Source organism: Protopterus annectens, chromosome 7.part0, assembly GCF_019279795.1.
Source record: "Protopterus annectens isolate FY-2018-M chromosome 7.part0, PAN1.0, whole genome shotgun sequence".
NCBI classification, from domain to species: Eukaryota; Metazoa; Chordata; order Ceratodontiformes; family Protopteridae; genus Protopterus; species Protopterus annectens.
In genome coordinates this window covers 1,466,937,971-1,466,958,863 of record NC_056739.1, presented here as the reverse complement: position 1 = coordinate 1,466,958,863, position 20,893 = coordinate 1,466,937,971, and positions in this window count along the sequence as shown.

Sequence of the window (20,893 nt, the reverse complement as noted above, 5' to 3'; positions counted from 1 at the left end):
TGCTTGAGGTAGTTAAGGAAGGCTTAAGAGGAGGTGACATAAAAAACAGAATGGAAGAATCTGAACAAAAGTGGATAATAAAACTGAATGCTGATAAGCACCCAGGTATAAATGATGCAGTATCACTTAAACCTTTCCTAAAGGCTCGACATCTGAAACATTAAACAGATGCTGATGCCCTTGCATAAAGTTATTTAAATACATCCATGCTTTATTATGCAGTATGTTGCCCTTGCCCTAGGTCTATATTCCTCCCAATTGAATTCAAGCGTATATTAAATCATTTAATTTTTGTCTGTCAAGATGGTCAACACTTTGCTAGGAGGTTTTATTACAACAATATGAATATACATGCACTTTATAGGCATGCTTTATTAATTTTTCATAAGTATGTATTTATCTTTTTTTTTTATACATATATATTTGTATATATTTTTTATATTCTTATGTATAATATTATATAATCTGTGTTGTTTTTTAAGATAGAACCTGATACAATGTAATGCCAATGGCTAATAAGAAGTGTTTTTTAAAAGTTTTTACTGAAAGGAATCTTTATGTAAATTACTTACAGCTTTAAGTAGGTAATTGTGACTAATTAACTGCAATGTGTTAATAGGTAAAGCTTTAAAATGCTTGGTTTTATAGTTTGACATTGTAATACAGTCTGAAGAAGCGATCTGGGTAGATCGCGAAAGCACTTACTTCTTTTTGTTTAATAAAAGGTAAATCTGTCGTGGAACTCTGCAACTTCTTTATTCTACTACTTTGTTATTTGATAAGAATGCATCAGTATGATAACTTTTTTGGGCATTTTCTTTACTTCTAACTTTTTCCCAGTCTATGAATTCTTTCAGTTCCACTATTAAGATCCATTCACAAATATATGTCCATAATGTATTTTTATGAAAAACAAAAATTTGTCATCGCTTACTCTTCAAATATCCCAAAGGCTCTTACACTCTGCCTTTTAGATCTATTTTCAAGATCTGTTTTACTACTCTGTTTAATAACTTCATTCAGTTTGTCAGTTTCATTTTCTATGAATTTAAGTTGTTCTAAGATCCCCATAGCTTTTTTACGTTTCATTATCTTAGCATTTACCTCATTTATTTGATGTGGTTGGCTTACAGAAGATTTTCGGTCACATCCGTTTCCAGAGTTGACAGTTCTTTTTTTAAAGGGTTGATACTCACATCATGCTAACACTATGCCTTAAAATATCTACTTTTTTTTCTCCTGTTGAAAATATATGGCTTTTTAAAAATGTTCACTTTTTTCACAGATGCAAATTTAGACAAAAAAAACTACTACTGCATAATGCCGTCACTGTCTTGAAAGCCATTCCCCAAGGTTTGGTTCATTTTGTAAGCAATGACATTTTTTGATTGATTAACTGCAGTTTTTTTTTTTTTTTTTTTTAATTTAAGGACAAATTAATTTTCTAAGAGTTTGACTTGGGTGGAAGTAGTTGTCTTGTGGATTGTTAGTTTAATGCATGACATGTGGGTAGTTTCTATTGTATTTATTTTTAGGGCAGAGATAACGTTTAATATCTGATTGGATGCGGAGGTGATAATAATGAGCATAGGATGTGGATGAATGTGTTGACGACATAAATAACAGTACATAAAATAAGACTATATACATCCTGAAACGTGTTACATGAATTTTTACACCCTGATATCTAGGTGTTTCATTAGGGAAATTGCTTTTTTCTACATCTTGAAAACTGAATATCAGATGTGTATAGAAGCATATACGTTGGAATCTTATTTGGAGGCTTTAATGTACATTTTGCACTCCGCTTCCCTCAACAAACAAAGATTTTCTCTCTTTCTAGCATCATGTCATTATTTTTAATATGACATCAACTTTTGTCATATAGAGAACTACTCATTTTTTCAGACTATCACATTTTTTTTCAAGGATACACTCATGACTTTTTTTAAATGGTTTAATGCAAATTTTTGTCCATTTTCAAATGGGAGTAGCATACAAACTGGAATGCAATGACAGATTTTACCACAGATGTAATAACTTTTGGCATCATCATTTAAAATAAAATTAAAGATAATAAAAAGGACTAGCAAGATTAAGTAGTACATACTGTCTCATAAATACAAATGAAAGATGGTAAGCAATCACTTAGACAATGGCAGACTCAAACTACTGACATACATTTCTGAAGTTTTAAAAAGTAAATATACTAAGATATTTCATGGGTATGTTCAATAAGAAACCTGGGAGCCTTCGACAGCACACCCTTTTCACTCAGACACATACATGTATATGTATGCCCCCCCCTCCCCGCACAGACACACACATATGCATACAAACTCTCATTCCCCTCTGCCTTGTACAACAATGTAATTATCAGTCAAGTGGAATTCCTATTTGCTATAAATTCACCCAGGAAATTACTGTTAAGCACATACACTTTGAAGTTGTGACTTTTTAAACTGCAAAATGCGATCCATTTTATAAGTAAATGAAGATGATCTGAATAAACATCATACATATCCAATCCATGGTTAGTGACAAAAGTCATGAAGTCAATAGCATCATGCTTTATTACACCCCCGACCATCCATTAAATGTATGTACAATCTGTGAATGCAAACTTTATGAACAGACTCTGTTAAAGTCTGTCAGACAGTGTTTTGCATCCTTAGTATTTGCATTAGTTTAATGCTAAAATTGATCAGAGTATCAATTCTCTAAGAGGTATTGTGAAAGTATATAACAAGTATCTGTTGGAAATGCCAGCTTTTTCATTGATAAGTATAAATCCAGCCTCCTAAGTATGTCATTGAAGAATGTGACCATGTGTAGCAAATTATCAGTGATGTTTGAATACAAGCACTTGTTTAATGTCTAGTTAATATTTTTCAGTGTCTTCATGACACTTTGAGCAACTCTTGAGGGGCACACTACATATGGATATGTCATATCATTACAATCAGCCCAGAGACAATGTTTGCATTTGTGTTCTCACTGCATATCACTGTGACAACCTTCCCTTTAAAGTTTCAGAAACAGATTCCTTCATTTATTTCCTTTGTCTTGCCAAGAGCTTCTGTCTCAGTCCAGCTGTCTTTAAAGATGTTCCAGTTACTTTCTTGAATTTCCCACCCATTCTCTGAGATAGGGATCAACCAGCTTTTGTGTTGCTTCATACCAAGCTTTCAAAGAATGCATTTCAGATTTTTAACTGGCACTTGCTGCAGAGGTTTTGGTCAGAAAATGTGAATAAATAGCTGTTTTACAAATATTTCCATCATTATCCTGGCATTTTCTATAAGATTTTTGCTTTTGCAGTGATCTGTGACAATACTCTCTTACATGCAATCAGTCAGTGTGTTACATAACAAGCAGAGTTTCTTTTATCCTTCTTTGAATATCCCATCCATATTAAACTGCATTTTGGGCTCATGCACACTCACACCACAGTCCTTGCCAATCTTCCATTGTAGGATGGCATGGGAGGGGCACATAGCGGCACATGCCCCCCTTTGTAAGTGTGTGCCTCTCTGAGTGGCCCAGTCCCTTGGAATAGTAAAAGAATGCTGGAAGTACTAAAACAATGCATGATGCTATAACATGTCAGAAAAGGCTGTGCATTCATATGTGAGTGCACCACACAAGCACAGCTGGCTCTTTAGCATGTCTTTTGGATGTCTTCTTGTTAAAAGATTGAGTGTGGTGACCGTGTCCATTACTACATTTTAAGCAGTTCGAACTCCTCACACACTACCTGCTCAAAAGGCCTGAATCTAATATGCGACATCAACAAAACCTGCTGGAGAGACAGGTTTGTCTCCCACAGGCTGCCCCGTCTCTGGAATAGACTTCCCATACATGTCAAACAGAGTACCTTGCTGACCCTCTTCAAGCACAACCTTGATGAGTGAATGGGAAATCACAAATTTGTCCCAGGGATTCCACCTGTGTCCCTCACTGACAGGGGTGACAGGTGCTGACTGAGGTTTCTTCTGGGAATAAACTCTTGGCTAGGCTTGTAAGGGCCCAGGGCCATTAGCCTAGTATCATCCTATGATCCTATGATCCTATGAAAAGGAAGTGTCTTTAGGAAAGTGGTAGTTATTACATTTTCCTGAGTGTGTGTGAGTGGTCCAGTTACATAGGGGATTTCTGGTTAAGTGACTTGCTCAGTGTCACACAGATGGAGGTAGAAAGAATCAATCCATGTATCCTTCGGGTAGCTCATTCAGAGCTTAGAACCTTTATAATCATACCAAACCTACCTTAATGTCTTCTTTTTGGTAAATCAGTCATAGATCTCATTGTCTGGAAAATACATATTAATGCAGCACCTGTTGTACTTCTGTTAACCTTTTAAGTGAATTACAGTTGTCTGGCAATTAAGGCTCTGAGCTGGTAGTGAACTGACTCCTTTAGTCAAAGGTACAGGGTTTGAATCCTTACATCTTCTTCTGCCTACAGTGTGACTGTGAGCAATTCACTCAGACAGTACTCCTGAGTCATTTCTCAACATGGACAATTTCACCACTGGTTGCACCTGCTAACAAATAGATAAAAACAGTATTTAAAATTTCGCTTTGATTTTGCCTCATATTTATGTTGCTTATGTCCCTTGTTAACTTCTTTTGTTCTTACAAATCACTGAGGAATACTGCCAGTCAATAATGCCAATCATTACAGTTTCATAGCTTGTGTTGGTCACAGAATGCAGAGCCATTCAACACTTATTGGATTGTTAATGCTTTAAGTGACTAGGAGCTACCAGGCACTTACGTGACCAGACTGCTTCCTGTAGTCAGAAATGCAGAATTCATATTCTTTTATCTCCATTTGCCTACTTTGTGACTAAGAGCAAGTGGCTTAACCTGATAGTGCTCTAGGATCAGCCCTGATAAGGGACACTTTGTCCATTGGGTTTTCCTGGTTAACAAATACATAAAATAACATTTAAAATGTGCCCCTTTTTGTCCCGTCATTGTTTTTTTACTTTGTCCAGAATTCTTGAGTAAAGAAATTGAGAGGCATTTTGGTCTGTTCCCTATAATATTTGTGACTTTTGGCACATTGTTACACATTGTGGTCACTAACTAATGACAGGTTTGGGGGATTTAGTTTTTCTATCCTTCAGAAAATATTCAATACAGCAAAGCTTACTATTCTATCAATTTTCTAAGTATATAAGAGAAATATTTAAAAGCTGCTCCTGATTTTGTTCCTTGTTTATGATTCTTCATCTTAGACGTTGAGATGGCAGAGAGGAGTTGCACTGTATGGTTCTGACACCAGCGAGCTGAGATACATTTCTAGGCCATTATTTATGAATTTATTCACTTAATCTCAAGCAAATATCCGAGGTATACAGTCATACCAGTGGCTATAAGTGATGTGTGTGTTTTGTGTGTGTGGGGGGGGGGCACTCCCACTCATACAAATGGGTTAAAGATCAAAGTATTAGCAATGTAGTGGGTAGAATGAAGTAATAATAGCTACCTCTGGGAAAAAAGAAGTTGTTTTTCACTGAGAATTTGAAACTAGAGGTGCTAAGAGAAAATATGACACTAACTTGCTTTGGTTGGAGGGGTCCTGGACTTTTTCAGTTTACTCTCAAGTCTCTAATATTTGAAGAGTCAAGTGTACGGTAAAATACAATATACTGGAACTGCTGTATAACATTTTTGACTTATAAATAGCGTAAAAAGAAAATTTTAAGCTGTAACCAAGTGACTGCTCTAGCAAGCAAAGAGAAACTGTGGGTATCAAAGAACCTTTTATAGGATTCCAAAATGGTGGTCGGCTAGTGAACTGCATCTACACAGAGCTCCTTACCTCAATTTACAGTTAGCAAGCTTATTATCCTTCTAAAGCTACGGGAAGCTCCCAGAAATAAGGACAAATCTTTTATTGTTGGTCTGTTTGGACTTTACAGCACTCCTGATCTATAAAAAGCTAAAACTAAGTCACAAAATCTATATTTCTTTTCAAAGCATCATACTCACAGAGACTGACAAGGCCGGAATACAGTCTTACCACTCCGAAGACCACATGGCCAGGCAACTGAAATCTTCAAGTGATCCTGTTATTATGGAAACACAAACAACAAAAGCCAAATCTTCAGCAATTTTTTCACCAGAAAAGGAGAACATTTCAAAAGGCAAAAAACTAACAAACAGCAATCTGAACCTAGCAAATATAATGTTAATTCCAACGAGGATACCAGTTTTCATATGGAGGAACTAAAGCAGGCCCTACTTCCCATACAGTCAGCTATACAAAACTTCTCGGAACAACTCTCTAATATAGGAAAGTCTATTAATCAAATTGTTGATAGAGTGGACACACTTGAACTTAAAACACAGTCAAATGAACATCTAATACAATCACTTTCTGATGAGTTATCTACCAAATCTGTTGCCATAAAAGAACTACAACTGAAATTAACTGATCTAGAAGCAAGAAGCCGGAGAAACAACATCCTGATAAGGGGTCTACCTGAGAACTATGATAATCAGGGCTTACTTTCTATCACAAAACAAATATTTGAAGCCCTTCTACAGCTGGATGGTGACAAGCCTGAAATAATCATTGAAAGAGCTCATCGTGCACTCCGTAGGCGCCAAGACACACTTATGCCCCGTCAAGTGTACACTAAACTTCTCAATTATCAGATTACACAACAGATCTTATCGTCTGCAAGAAAACACAATCCTTTCATGTGGAAAAATCATAAAATTACTTTTTCCCAAGACTTTCCTCTTGTCATCAAAGAAAATAGACGAAAAATGGCTCCATTCTGTTCGTATCTCATTCAAAGGAACATAAGGTTTCAGATGCGCTATCCCAATACACTAACGTTTTACAACAAGGAAGTTAAATATACAGCTACCACACAAGCGGAGGCAAAATCAGCCTTTATCAAGGCTTTTAATGAATCTCCAGCTGAATAATATGATTATGTGTCTCTGTATAGTAAAAGGTTTGGCATAGTTTCGCTGCGCGTACCTGCTGTTTGACTTGCAAATCCGTTTTTCAGAAATGTTGAAATGTCTTGTTGGTTCTAGGATGTCATAATCTTATAAATTTAATTCCCATATATTAGATCTCCTCTCTATAGTAAAGGCGCGTTCGTTGGGAACAATCCTGGTGGTTGCTGTTTGCAACTGGGACCTTTTAACAGGTAACGCTTCCGGGATCTCACGCACTACACTCTCGCTAATGCGAGGATTGTTTAGTCTTTCTCCACAAGCAAACTCTATCTATCTTTACTCCTCTGCAAACACATGCGATCGAGCTGTGGGGTGCTTCTGCAACCGGAATGGATACGAAGGATGTTAGAAACAGAATATGGCTTTGATATTACTACGGCAGGCATCAATATCACTCTGCGTATATGTTTAGAGGTAAACAAGCTGAATGAAACACACTGTGACAATGGGAAAGAAATTGTGACAGTCCTACACTCATTTACACCAAGTGCATTGCATTAGTCTCCTGATAGCATCTATATATTAACCAAGCAAATCATATACAAGCAATAGAGCCCACTGACATGGCTTTTAGTCTGTCAGAATTGCTCACTAAAACACCATGCTTCCAAGTTCTGGTGCGAGACTGATGGCAAAGCATTACAGCATGTGAAATTATTTTTGAGTTTCTGCCATAGATTTCTGTTTAGATTCCATTTCTGGCCATGTCTGTGGTCTATGAGTCTAGTTCTTGACCAGATTAAACTTGTGAAATAGGTTTGATAGGACAGTGGAGAAAATAAAGAGCAAGGAGAAGGTAGGTCACTTGGAAGAGTAATTAAGAAATGAGCAAGATGGGGAGTGGACTAAAACTATTAATTTCTCCCCAAACTAACATTGTATTTCTACAAGGATTTAGGAAATTTGGATTTTTCATGTCATATAGAATGTGAGGGAGCAAATTAATGATTAATGCAATCTCTTGCTCATAGAGCTTAAATACATGTGTTTATGTGCTTCAGACGCTTGTCACTTATAACGGGCTGTCATATATTAAATGTAAGATGCCATAATTGCTGTTGTGGGACTTTTGTACTTATTCTGATGAAGGAAAGCCATTCATACTGATTGTGTCAATTCATTTGATAATAGAAAAATCCCAGGTTTCACTTCGGGGTGAAGCTGTTATCAAATCTGATTTCTCTTTCCAACTGCTTTCATAATTCCTCGAAAGCAAGAAATATCTCTGTCTACTAGGTGAATAAAGATAAATAAAGTTGCTAGTTTTTGGCAGTTTTAGCACGTGATCAGATAATTTGTACAGAGTATGTGAAATTTATACTTAGAACATATTTAGTCGTATATTATAAGTAAGTCTTGAATATTGTTCAAATATTACCTTAAGCTGTTACACTTGCTACATGGTTCGCATAATTTTAGGTGATTGTTAAAATGTTTTATATTTCATGGTTGTTATCTATGTGCAGATTTACTGTAACATTTAAAGATGTGTATTCTATAACTAATGCTTTTTATGTACACTTTGATAGTCTCTGCTTAGAGTCTCTCTTTTTTTTTTTTTTTTTTTTTTTAAGGATAGGAAAGAAAAATTAGACTTCTTTTAGCTTGTTTAATTGAACAGACGTGTCAACATATCATTAGGGTGGACATCTTCGTTTCTAACACAAACACACATCACTTTACATTTAACTTTAGACTTGTAGGGTTGCTTGTTAAGTGTAATGCTAGTGATCTAGGATGACGATCTGCAGGAATAGTAATACCCTGTATATATGTATAGATTTGTTTTGGTTATTGCATGTATGTTTTTTTACTTCTTCTACTAAGGTGGTGGGGTGGTTAGGCACCAGGGTCTATCAGAGGAAGTGTTTTGTTAAGAAGTATTTTGCTACCTCTACAGATATACTTTATTTGGTCTCAAAGTCTGTACCTTTGCTCTTATATTCACACCTCACCCTGTTTAATCTTTGTTTAATATATTCTCAGCATTCTATATCACACTCTGATTACTTAACTATCTCTCAACTTAATTTTGCTTCACTAATTCAACCTGTTAGTTTGTCTCCATGAGCTGGACCATTGATAGCTGGAATGTCAAAGGACTACAAAATCCTGCCAAAAGAAATTTACTACTTCACCTTATCTTCAAATCTCAGGCCAATATATGCTTCCTACAAGAGACACACTTGTCAAAAGAGAGTTGGGACAAATTTTCCTCCAAGAAATGGATTAGAACCATTATAGCAGATGGGGATAGTACAAACTCTAAGGGAGTAGCCATTATAATTAAGAAACAATTTCAGGATACCATAAACCTAATCAAATCCGACAAACATGGCAGGTGGTGCTATTTTACTTCTACTCTCCCTGGCACAACTAATCCAGTTCTTTTTCTTAACCTTTATGGACCTTGCTCTCAACAACACACCTTCATTCTTGAAATCTATAATATTCTCAGTTCGTTTCCAAACTATCTCTATATAATAGGTGGTGATTGGAATGCGGTAATCAACCCTAACTTAGACCGCACCAGTAACTCGTTATCATATAACTTTCAAGCCTCGATAGCTTTAGAAGAACTTATTTCAGACTTTTACCTTATCGACACTATTGCATTTAGTAACATCTTAACTAAGGACAATCTATACACTTTCTACTCCAATTGCCACAAATCTTGGTCACGTCTTGATTTTTTCCTAGTCTCCAATTTTTTCTCTAAATTTAACAACACTTTCAGTAGCGAACCGAGATTCCTTTCTGACCATGCAAGAATTTCCTTTAAAACTATCTTTACGTGCACTGCTTTTTCCTACTCTAACTGGTCTCTTAATAACAATCTTTTACATAGCAAGGAGATTCTAAACAAAATTAACAATACATTCACTGACCTTTATTCTAATCTCGAAAACTCCAACATAACACCAGATAAACAATGGGCAGCGTGCAAGGCAGAACTAAGAGGATTTCTAATCAGTAAAGCCTCATTCTTCAAAAAACTCAGTAAAAAAAAAGAATCTACCCTACTCATTACCCTGGCATCTCTTGAAAAAAAACAGAGAACGCACCCTGACTCAAAATTAGAAGATTTAATTAAAACAACACGTAAAGAACTACTTGATCTACACTCTCATAACTACTCCCTTCACGAACAAAGACTTATTGCTACCTATTCTGAATGGGCACAAATTCCCTCGAGAACTTTGGCTAGAATACTTAAAAATAACAATGGTGCTGCCAAAATCTCCATCCTTCTATATAAGGAAAAACTTTACAAATCAGATTCTGAAATAATTCAACTATTCCATGATCTTTATTCTGATATCTATAGCAAAAACGACCAAAATTCCTTAAACCCCCAAATAGAAATCTTTCTCAACTCAATTGCTGCCCCTTCCCTTAATTCAGATCAGGTGTCCTTCTTATCCGCTCCGTTTAATATTCAAGAGATTCAAAATGTCATTAATAATCTCAAATTAGGCAAATCTCCTGGCCCAGATGGGTTTACCACTAACTTCTTTAAAACCTTTAGTTTAAAATCGCCCCTATTCTTCTTAAGATATTCAACTTTATTATAAGAAATGGAATTACCGACCTTCACTGGAATATATCTAAAACGATTTTAATTTAAAAAATAATCATGACAAAACAGATCCTCAAAGTTACAGACCCATCTCGCTTATCAATGTAGATATTAAAATATTTGCAGCTGTTCTGGCCAACAGACTCAAACAGATAATGCCATATATAATCTCTCAGGATCAAGCCGGTTTCATGAGTAACAGACATACATGGGATAATACTTTAACACTAGACTCACTAATACATTTTACTAAAAGAGATAAAAATCCTTTGTACGCCTTGACTCTTGATGCCTCAAAAGCATTCGACAGAGTAAACTGGGTCTTCTTATTCTCCACCATGACCCACTTCAATATCCCTAAAACCTTTATAGATATGATCAGAATTCTCTATACAAATTCTTATACTTCCTTATATATTAATAAAAAAAGCTCTAACACGATTATGATTACTAATGGAACAAGAAAAGGATGCCCGCTTTCTCCTTTCCTGTTTAATATATTTATTGAACCCTTCTTCTTATATATTGTTCAGAATACACACCACACCATCCCCAGAATTCTGAATACACAAGTTGCCCTATCGCCGATGATCTAAATCTATACTTTCAGTATCCCAATTCTGACCTACCAAAATTATAAATGCAATTAACAACTTCTCTAGTGTCTCTAGCCTTCAAATTAATAAGAAAAATCATTTATTCTCCCAATTAACCCCTCATAAACCTTTTTTTTTCCCAGAATCCTCCTTTCATATCTCATATAGTATCAAATATCTCCGCATTAATTTTGAACACAACCAAGCCTCTGCTCTTCAAAACAATTTACTAAAATCCTGGGCTACTATTTGCCAAGACCTACAAAGATGGAAACTTCTTAATCTAGCTTTTCTTTCTAAAGTAGCCATTGTGAAAATGAATATTCTACCGAGACTTCTTTACCAATTTAATGCTACCAATATAATGATATCAAATAATCTCTTCCTTAAATTTAACAATAACATCGCAAAATTTCTCTGGTTTCCCAAGAGAGTCAGGATCTCGTATTCTAAACTTACTCTCCCCAAAGAGAAAGGAGGAGTGGGCCTTCCAAATTTTCATTTGTATTACACAATTATCTGCTCAAACAGGTTGTTGTCCATTTCATACATGGATTCTAATCCACTCAGCCATACTCCTGCCTGGTTGAAGATATGGCACCGTCATGTCTCCTCCAACAAAATCAACCCGAAAGCTATCCCATTTCCCTCCCATACCTCTCTCTATGACTCCAAATTACTCCCCTTATTGAAGCATAAAATTAGGTTATTTCAAAAATTGATCAAGGACATTAACCTTGAAAACATTCTCCCCCTTCTACAACCACTACACCTGAATCCAAATCTTAAAATTAACAACAATATGTTTGATCTCTCTAAGTTCTCCCTTATTAAGGACTTTACAGTTTGGGACCTCCTTAAATATAAGTCCCTATCGATCACAGAACTACGTGCATCCCTCAAGGCCAATAACAAATACACAGTTATCCTTCGTCAGCTACGTGAAACCATTTCCTCTCAAGTTGTCTACACTACACCTGATTCATTGGGAATCAATAAAATATCTGAAATTATCTCTACACTTTTAAATCCCAAAAAAACTATCTCTTCCTCTTACAATATACTTAAACCATTATTAGATAATAATAATTGCCTTTTCTCCACCTTCTGGGACAATCTAGGTTCTCCCATTATGGAAGATCAAAAACTTTTAGCCATAAAAACCACCCTTGAACTTGCTCCCTTCAAAAAATTATTATATACCCAATTGATGTTAAATAACAATGCGTATCACTCACCTGTAATACTCAACAAATTTAATCCTAACAACTCCGCCGCTTGTTCTTGTTGCCCTTGCTTGAGAGCAGATCTTCTTCATATTATGTGGCACTGTAATAATTCCTATAAACTATGGTGTTCTCTCAAAGTGCGACTAAAAAAGATGGGTTACTATAACTCCACACTCTCTTGGCAAACAGCCATACTGAATATTCCCCTTTCCAAAATGCCTAAACTTCACCTTCACATTCTCATCACCCTCTGCTCTTTAATCAAACTCTACATCACTAATAATTGGATAGATCGCACAAAATTGTCATGGCAGGGTTTCAAAGAGATGGCATTAAAATATATATCAGCTCAAAAATTCATTATCAATGGTCCTAGAAAGAAAGCCTATTTCGCCAATCTATGGAATTGCCTATTAGATGTAATTCTATTTGACTAATACCTTGTTCATTTCATATCTGACATTCCTTTGCAATTTCTTGTCTTATCTATCTTCCTCTACAAATTTTTTACCCAATGGGGTGTTTATATCTTTCTTCTTCTTACCTCTTTAATTCTTTCTTTTGATACTGCTCTTATACATTTAGGTAGCATGGGTTTTTATTTTTGTTTTTGTAAATAGTGTTTCTTTTTTTTTTTTTAGTGGTTTTCAATGCCTCCAGTAGCTTTATATTTCTCCTAATGCCTCTTATTTTATAATTGTATTCTAGTACTGTTTGTAATTCTTTATTCAGGTTCATCCACATGTTTTTCAACTTAGAATGTTTTGTATTTCTATTCTGTTTGCATTGAACTTATTTGGAAAACAATAAAAAATTATTTGAGAAAAAAAAAAAGAACCTTTTATAAGAAAAAATTCCATAGTCCACACTGTCAAGGAGTGGCACAGTAGCACAGTGGATAGAGTTATTGCCTCACTGCAAGAAGTTCCTTAGTTTGATTCTCAGCTGGGGTGACTTCTGTGTGGAGTCTGCATGTCCTCCCTGTGTTTGCATGGGTTTCCACTGGGTGCACTGGTTTCCCTCCTCATTCCAAAGGCATGCAAAAGGAAGATTGGACACTCTAAACTGGTCATAGATATGTGTATATGCAAGTGTGTGGTATGGAAGAACAACTATGTCAGGGCTAGCCTCCCAGCAGTGTGAATCTTTGCCCTATATGATTGTCACTATTAAAGTGACACCCTTACCCTATGTGTAAAAATAGGGAAAAGGGGTTGCAAATGGATAAAGTCCATAGTTTAACCATGATGTGAACTTCCTTCCTATTTGTTAGGAAATGTGCTCTGCTTTATCCATCTGTTCCACATTGTGCATTGTTCTCACCTGTATTCTACTGGCAGATAGGTATTTGACTTGTTACATTGTAACATACTAACACTTCCTCTACATCATAATCCTTGAGCATGACAAGTTTGTCATTTTCCTGTGCGGTGAACATTGCCAGGATTTGTAAGATTACAGCCTTCACTGTTTTGTTTTGTTTTTTTTCTTTTGGTAGAGAAATGGTCTTTCATTTTTAACAGTGGATTACAGGTGAGTTGCTACAATGTATCATATATTCTGTATTTTATTGGTATGGTTTTTGGTGTTTTCTTTCCTACACATCCTATATGCTCCACCACCTAGCTGCTGTGCTGTGCCCCAGCAGAAAAGGAACCTAGAGGCACCACTGGTAGTAGTTAAAGAGAGAGAATGCTTTGTGAACTGTATTTGTCTCAAAACTCCTGTAACTGAAGCACGGTTTACCAAAGTAAAGACACACATGTCAAGCTACAGCATGAAGTATAGATGCTAAACATAAATTAACTGTGTTTATGGCCTGCTGGGAATAGTCATAAAATCAGAGAAAATGCAAAGCAAATGGGTCAAGTAACCATTTATGCCTTGCCAATATCCACCTTCTGGCCTTACCTCTTTTTTACAGAGGTAAAAAGATAACTCATACTGCTGAATAAAATGACACAATAACTTCAGCAAGGCAAGATATGATATCGTGAGGAAACAATCATATCTAACTATAAGAGCTTATGCCAGAGTATGCTACATCCGCTGCTTCCTTTTCATGTCGTTTCTGTATATAACTCTTCAATGTACATGCATGCAGCTGAATGAAATAGAAAATGCAGTAGTTAACTGTTAAACTGCAAACAGGGAAAAATGATTGCAAAAAAAAAAAAAAAAACAACATTAATGAAATAATGAGGAAGTCCTGTGGTAATGATGGTGAAAGTGCTTATCTCCATTAAATGAATGTGTTGCACTGAACTCTTTTCTGCATATAGGTACAATTTATTTCCATTTGTTTACAAATTGTAGTGCTATCAGTATTTGTCAAATGGTCAGATTGTCAAGAGCAGCAACAGTCAAAGTGTTGCACAGTGTGTTCATAGGTTCATAGGTTCATACCAGGCTATCTGCCCTATGGCATTTATAAGCCTAGCCAGAGTTGTGTGGCTTTCACCACCCCTTAGGTTGAAGAATACTATACCCATTAGTTTGCCGTGCCTCTGTCCAGCAGTGATACAGAGATGATCCCCGGGGTAAACCTATGATCTCCCATCCACTGGTCAAGATTCCTCTTGAACAGAGCCAGCGAGGTGCTCTGTCTCACATGGACTGGGATTCTGCTCCACAGCATAGGGAGTCTCTGGGTGATGAATCTGTCCCTCCAGCACATCCTATTTATATCCGTGTTGAGGTTTAAGTCTCTTGCTCTTGTGGCTCTGGTGGATTTGGATTTTTTTAGGTGGAGCATGTCCATTAATTCCGGGTTGGACATGGCCTTGTATGTCAGGCACAGGTCACCTCTGAGCAGACGGTATGCGACTGAATAGAGCTGGAGTTTCTTCAGTCGGGCAGCATATGGCATATTTTTGAGCCCCTTTATCCTTTTGGTGAGGAACGTTTGGGGTCTTTCCAATTGCTGCAGGTGTCGGGTAAGATACATTCTGAATGGGGCATTGTACTCAATCATTGGTCTGATAAGTGAAGAGTACAGGGGAACAATGACCTCCCTTGATCTGGATGTGAATCCCTTCATAATCAGGTGGGCAATGTAGAAGGTCCTCCTAACCACTTTGGCAATGTGAGTGTCAAAAGAAAGGTTACTGTCAACTTGGGTCCCCAGGTCCCTGATAACCTCTTCTGTGCTTAATGGATTGCCACCTATGTGGTAACTTGGGGTTACCTTGTTTTTACCAAAGGGTATGACTATACATTTTTTGGCGTTTAGCTTAAGGCCATGGCTCTGGCACCAGTTATCCATTTCTATGAGACCTCTCTGAAGGATATCTGTGTCTGATGGATTTTCAACTATGGCGCGCAGTTTGCAGTCATCTGCAAACTTTGTCAGCCACAGTCCTCCTATGTTTGCCTGCACTTCTGAAAAGTAGATGCTGAACAAGAGGGGACCCAGGACTGAGCCCTGTGGGACACCGCTTGTGACCGGCTTGGAGTCTGACATGGCACCAGCAACTCTAACCCTGTGGGTTCTGTCCTTGAGCCAGTTTGCAACCCATCTTGTGACATATGGGTTTACATTTAAGCTGGTGAGCTTTTCTATGATGCCCGAGTGGGGTATTGTGTCAAAAGCTTTTGCAAGGTCAAGGTAGGCTGTGTGAACTGCCTTACCCTCATCAATGGCCTTGGTGACTGTTTCAAAAAAGTCGACCAAGTTCAAGAGGCATGATCTGCCCTTGATAAAGCCGAATTGGGTAGGATCCAATGTCTGTAGGTCCCCTATGTCTTTATTTATGAGTTCCATTATGATCCTCATCATAGCTTTGCAGACCAGGCTTGTTAAGCTTATGGGGCGGTAATTACCAGGGTCCGTAGAAGCACCGCCTTTGTGGAGTGGGACCACAGTTGCCATACACCACTCTTTGGGTACGTATCCTGTGGTAAGGCTAAGATTAAACAGCAGCCTTATGTGTGGGTTTAGTTCCTCATTGAGTTCATGTAGCACACAGCCGGGGACACCATCCAGTCCCATTGATGCTGTGTTTTTAGCTTTAGAGAGCAGCGCTCACCTGGGCATTTGAGATGATTGGGAGGCTACACTCTGCTGGGATAGATATTTCTCCTTGTGGGGGGGGGGCAGAAATTTTCACTGAACCTGTCTGCCAGTATGTTTGCAATGTCTGTGGGTTCAGTGATTTTTGTATCATTTTGGACTAATTCTGAGCATATCTGGGAGTTTCCACCCAGATTTCTAACATAGCTAAAGAAGGCCTTATGATTGTCTTTTGAGTCCTTGGTGATTTTTCTCTCAAAGTTGGCCTTGGATGATTTTATGAGTGATCGTAGTTTTTACTAGTATTGATCAGAGATGTCTTCCCTTTTAGGGATTTTGCTCTATCTTGTAGTAGCTTTCTCCTCTTGTTGTAAAGTTTGTTTATGGCTGGGGTCCACCAGTTCGTGCTCTTACCTTTGGTGGAAAGGGTCTTGATTTTATTTGGGATTGCTTGATCCATGCAATCCTGGAGGTGCTCGTAGAAAGCATTTGTAAGGGATTCAGCAGCGTGGGTTGTGGTTTCCAATGGCTCAGGGGCCTTGAAGGATACCACACCAGTCTTAAGTGTGAAGTTGGCTTTTGAGAAGTTCTTCACTGTGGTCTTTTTTGTTGGGGGTGGGGGCGGGATGTGGATCTCCAGTGAGATTAGTTTATAGTCTGATCTCACCAATGAGGGATATACTTCTGGTGTGGAGCATTTTGTCCCCATGTTTGTGATGATCAGGTCTAGTATATTTTCACCTCTTGTGGGAATGGTGACAAGTTGTTCCATAGCATTTGAGTTTATGAACTCCAGGAACCTTTGGGCTAGGGTATTGGGGCTTGAGTAATGTTCCCAGTCTATGTTTGGGTAGTTGAAGTCACCCAATATGATGGTGTTTGGAGAGACATTTATACTCTCCAGTGTCTTCAGGAAGGCTGTGTGGGGTTCCTGAATTTGAGAGGGTGGCCTGTAACTTGCTACAAACTGTAGAGCAGTTTTGCCTATGGTTAATTGCACCTGAATGGTCTCTGATGCTTCGTGAGTTGCCACCAGCCTGGAGGTGTGGGTATCCCTGATGAATATGGATACACCCCCTCCTTTTGTGGTACAGTCCGGGTTTTGGGGCGGAGCATGATATGAGGTAAAACCTGATAGTGCTGGGGTGCTCTCAGGAGCCTTGAACCAGGTTTCAGTCACAGCACAGACATCGATGTTCTCCATACTGAGGAGGGCTTGAGGCGTGCATCTTGAGATTTAGACTTCTGGCATTGAGCAGCATTACCCTTAGTTTTTTTCCATTATTGTTTTCTAGGGCGGTGGGTTTAGAATTTGAGCCTTGTCTAAAAAAGACACTATGGGGGTGGCAAGAGCCTTTGCCAATATCCGGAAACCCAGGGGTGACAGGTGCAAGCTGTCCCTTGCGAAGCAGCGTGGCTTGTCAAGCATGTCATTCCAGGCAGACAGACATTGGATCCCCTTAGAATGACACCAGAAATTAAGCCAATTATTAAAACTGATCATTTTGTCTCTGTATTGTGGCATCATTCTTGGTGAAGGTAGGATACTGCTCAGGGTCAGGGTCATACCAGCCTGGGCTACATAATCTGAGAGCTCCTTTATGTCTCTTTTCATGTAGTCCAGGGAGATACTGTGTGTGTGTGTGTGTGTGTGTGTGTGTGTGTGTGTGTGTGTGTGTGTGTGTGTGTGTGTGTGTGTGTGTGTGTGTGTGTGCGCTTCTGTGTTTGTTTATGCCTGTGTGTCTTGTTTATTGGTATTGTTTGAGAAAGAGTGCTTAGTATCCTAATATGCAGGGATGGGGTTATGTTTAGCATACACAAGTAAGGTTGCGTTGGGGGTGTATGCTAACCCTAACCTCTCAACCCTGCACATTAGGGTACTAAACACTCTTTCCCTAATAGTATCACTATACAGAAAAATTATGCTGCAGGTTAGTAGTCTTTTTTTCTCTTCTTTATGAAACTGTTTTCCTTTTTTGATGGTATAGTGATTCATGGATTTATAAGTTTGTGGTATATTTTGATGAGTCGTACTTCATTGCTCTTCAATTTTTTTTAGAATGTATATACATATATATATATATAGTTTCATAAAATAAAATATAATATACATATTATATTACATAACCATATAAAGAAATACACATTTATATATAATCTCAGACAGATTCATTAATGGATACACAAAGTGCAGCGATCTCACAGCCAACACGATACTCTGCTATCTGGTAATCATTAAGCACCTCTACAGGATATGTAAAGCTGCCACACAAAAGAAAACAGCAGAATATGCCAATGAAAGCATAAAGAGATGATATACATACTAATTAACCAATCCAACGTTGTGGAGCTACTCAGGAAACCAGAAAGCAATAGTATACATTCAGTGTAGGTTTTTGCCATGTACACCAAAACTCTTTGAAATACAGGCTCGATTACACTTAGAAAAAAAAAACATAATAGGGCCTGCTGCTGCAATTACTATGCTGTGTGTGCAACAAGTTTTAAATCAGGGTGTTGCTGCCAGACTTCAGGCAAGAAGAAGGATGTTTAGGTGCCATTTGACTTGTTATGGACTGCATGAAATAAAAATTGTTGAAAGATACAAGGTGAACATGGAAACACTGGAGGAAATATGCAACCTCTGCTGCCCCCACCTCAGGCCCCAGGGAAATCGTGGAGAACTTGTCCCACTGGAAACAAAGCTATTTTTAGCATTACGTACACTAGCCACTGATACTTTCCTGAGATCTACAGGGGATATATTAGGGGTATTACAGGCATCAGCTTCTGGAGCATTACATCAGTTTTTAAATGCAGTGCTACTATATACAAGGGAGCATATCTATTTCCCACACACCCCACAGGAGAGAGCAAGAACCATGCAAGAATTCTGTGCAGTAGTCTACTTCCCTGAAGTGTTGGTGGCCATAGATTGCACACACATAAAAGTAAAAGCCCCACCTGGGGAACTAAGAAGCAGGTACATCAACAGAAAAGCTTTCCATTCAATAAGCTGTCAAGTTGTCTGTAATGTCCAATGGATCATCTACAATGTCTGTGCAGGTAAGCCAGGCAGTTTCCACAACTCACACACATGTTACACTTGTGAGCTGTGCACCAGGTTTGCTAGGGGGTGACATTCCTCAAGGGCATCTAGTAGAAGTTGCAGGATATGCACTGGAGCCCAGCTTATGACACCCATGAGAAACCCACACAACCCCACTGAGCAAGGATACAATGAGGGACATGGTCAAACTAGGAATATGACAGAATGAGTGCTTGGACTGCTGAAATCAAGGTTCTCTTTTCCAGACATATCAGGAGGTGCACTGCAGTACAACCCAGCAAACTCTACCAAAATATTTACAGTCTGTGCCATGTTACTCAATGTAAACTTTAACAAGGGCAGCTATGGGCTGGACCACAGTTTCGGGGAACAAGCAGGGCCATCAGGAGCAGCAGCAGATACAGATAAAGAGTCTGACGGATAACCACCAGCTATAGGTGGTGCTGTCAGATGGAGATATGCACAGTATGCCCTGGCTCTCCCTAACAGGCAAATGATAGCACATACACTCACTACTACCTCAAAGCCTAAGATCCCACACACATGCCAATAAGAAAATTAATACCTTTCAAATAGCACAGCCTTTGCTTAGCCAATGTAATGGCTGTGTTCTGAGGACAGCAGACAGGGACAACCACCAAGAACACAATTTGTACCTGCACTAATGGCAAGGTAAGTGTGGAACCTGTTAACGAAAAATAAATATGTTAAAGAACTGATTACTGTCATATGGAAATATGTATATGGTCCTAAGCAGAGCATTTCTCTAAGGTCTACAATTATGTCAGTAATATCTCCACTGTGAGAGTCTGCTATATTCACACACATATCACAATACTGTCATGAAGCATTTCAGTTGACCATCATCTATAAAATATGGATTAGATCAATTATACCCTCATTTGCACAACTATAAAAAGAATCAAGACTGCAGTACCTAATGCTTCCATTGCTGTTAAGACAATACTAGCTGAAATACAATGAGTTTCAACAATTATACAAGCTGTCATTCACAAATGAGTATGAACAAAAATTCAACACATTTTTTTCTGCAATGCATATTAATGAATCCAGTCCTGTGAATAAGCAAGCATTAGCAATCCACTGTGTGCATCAGACATGTATGCAACCCTAAGTCACATAGACATGTGCAAAGAGCAGGGCACAATCATCATCATTTGCACAGGGTGGGGCAGGAGGTCAAGGCTGACACCAAAGAAATGAGTGTGTGCAAGTAAGAAACAAATGTATCTTCCAGAGAATACAATGTTCAGGGCCAGTAACAACAGATGTATAGCACTCAACAGTACCGTTTAGTTAGTTTGCACGTGTGTGTCTGTGCAAGCGCTTGTGTGCGTGTGTGCGTGTGTGTGTGTGTGTGCGTGTGTGCGTGTGTGTGTGTGTGTGTGTGTGTGCG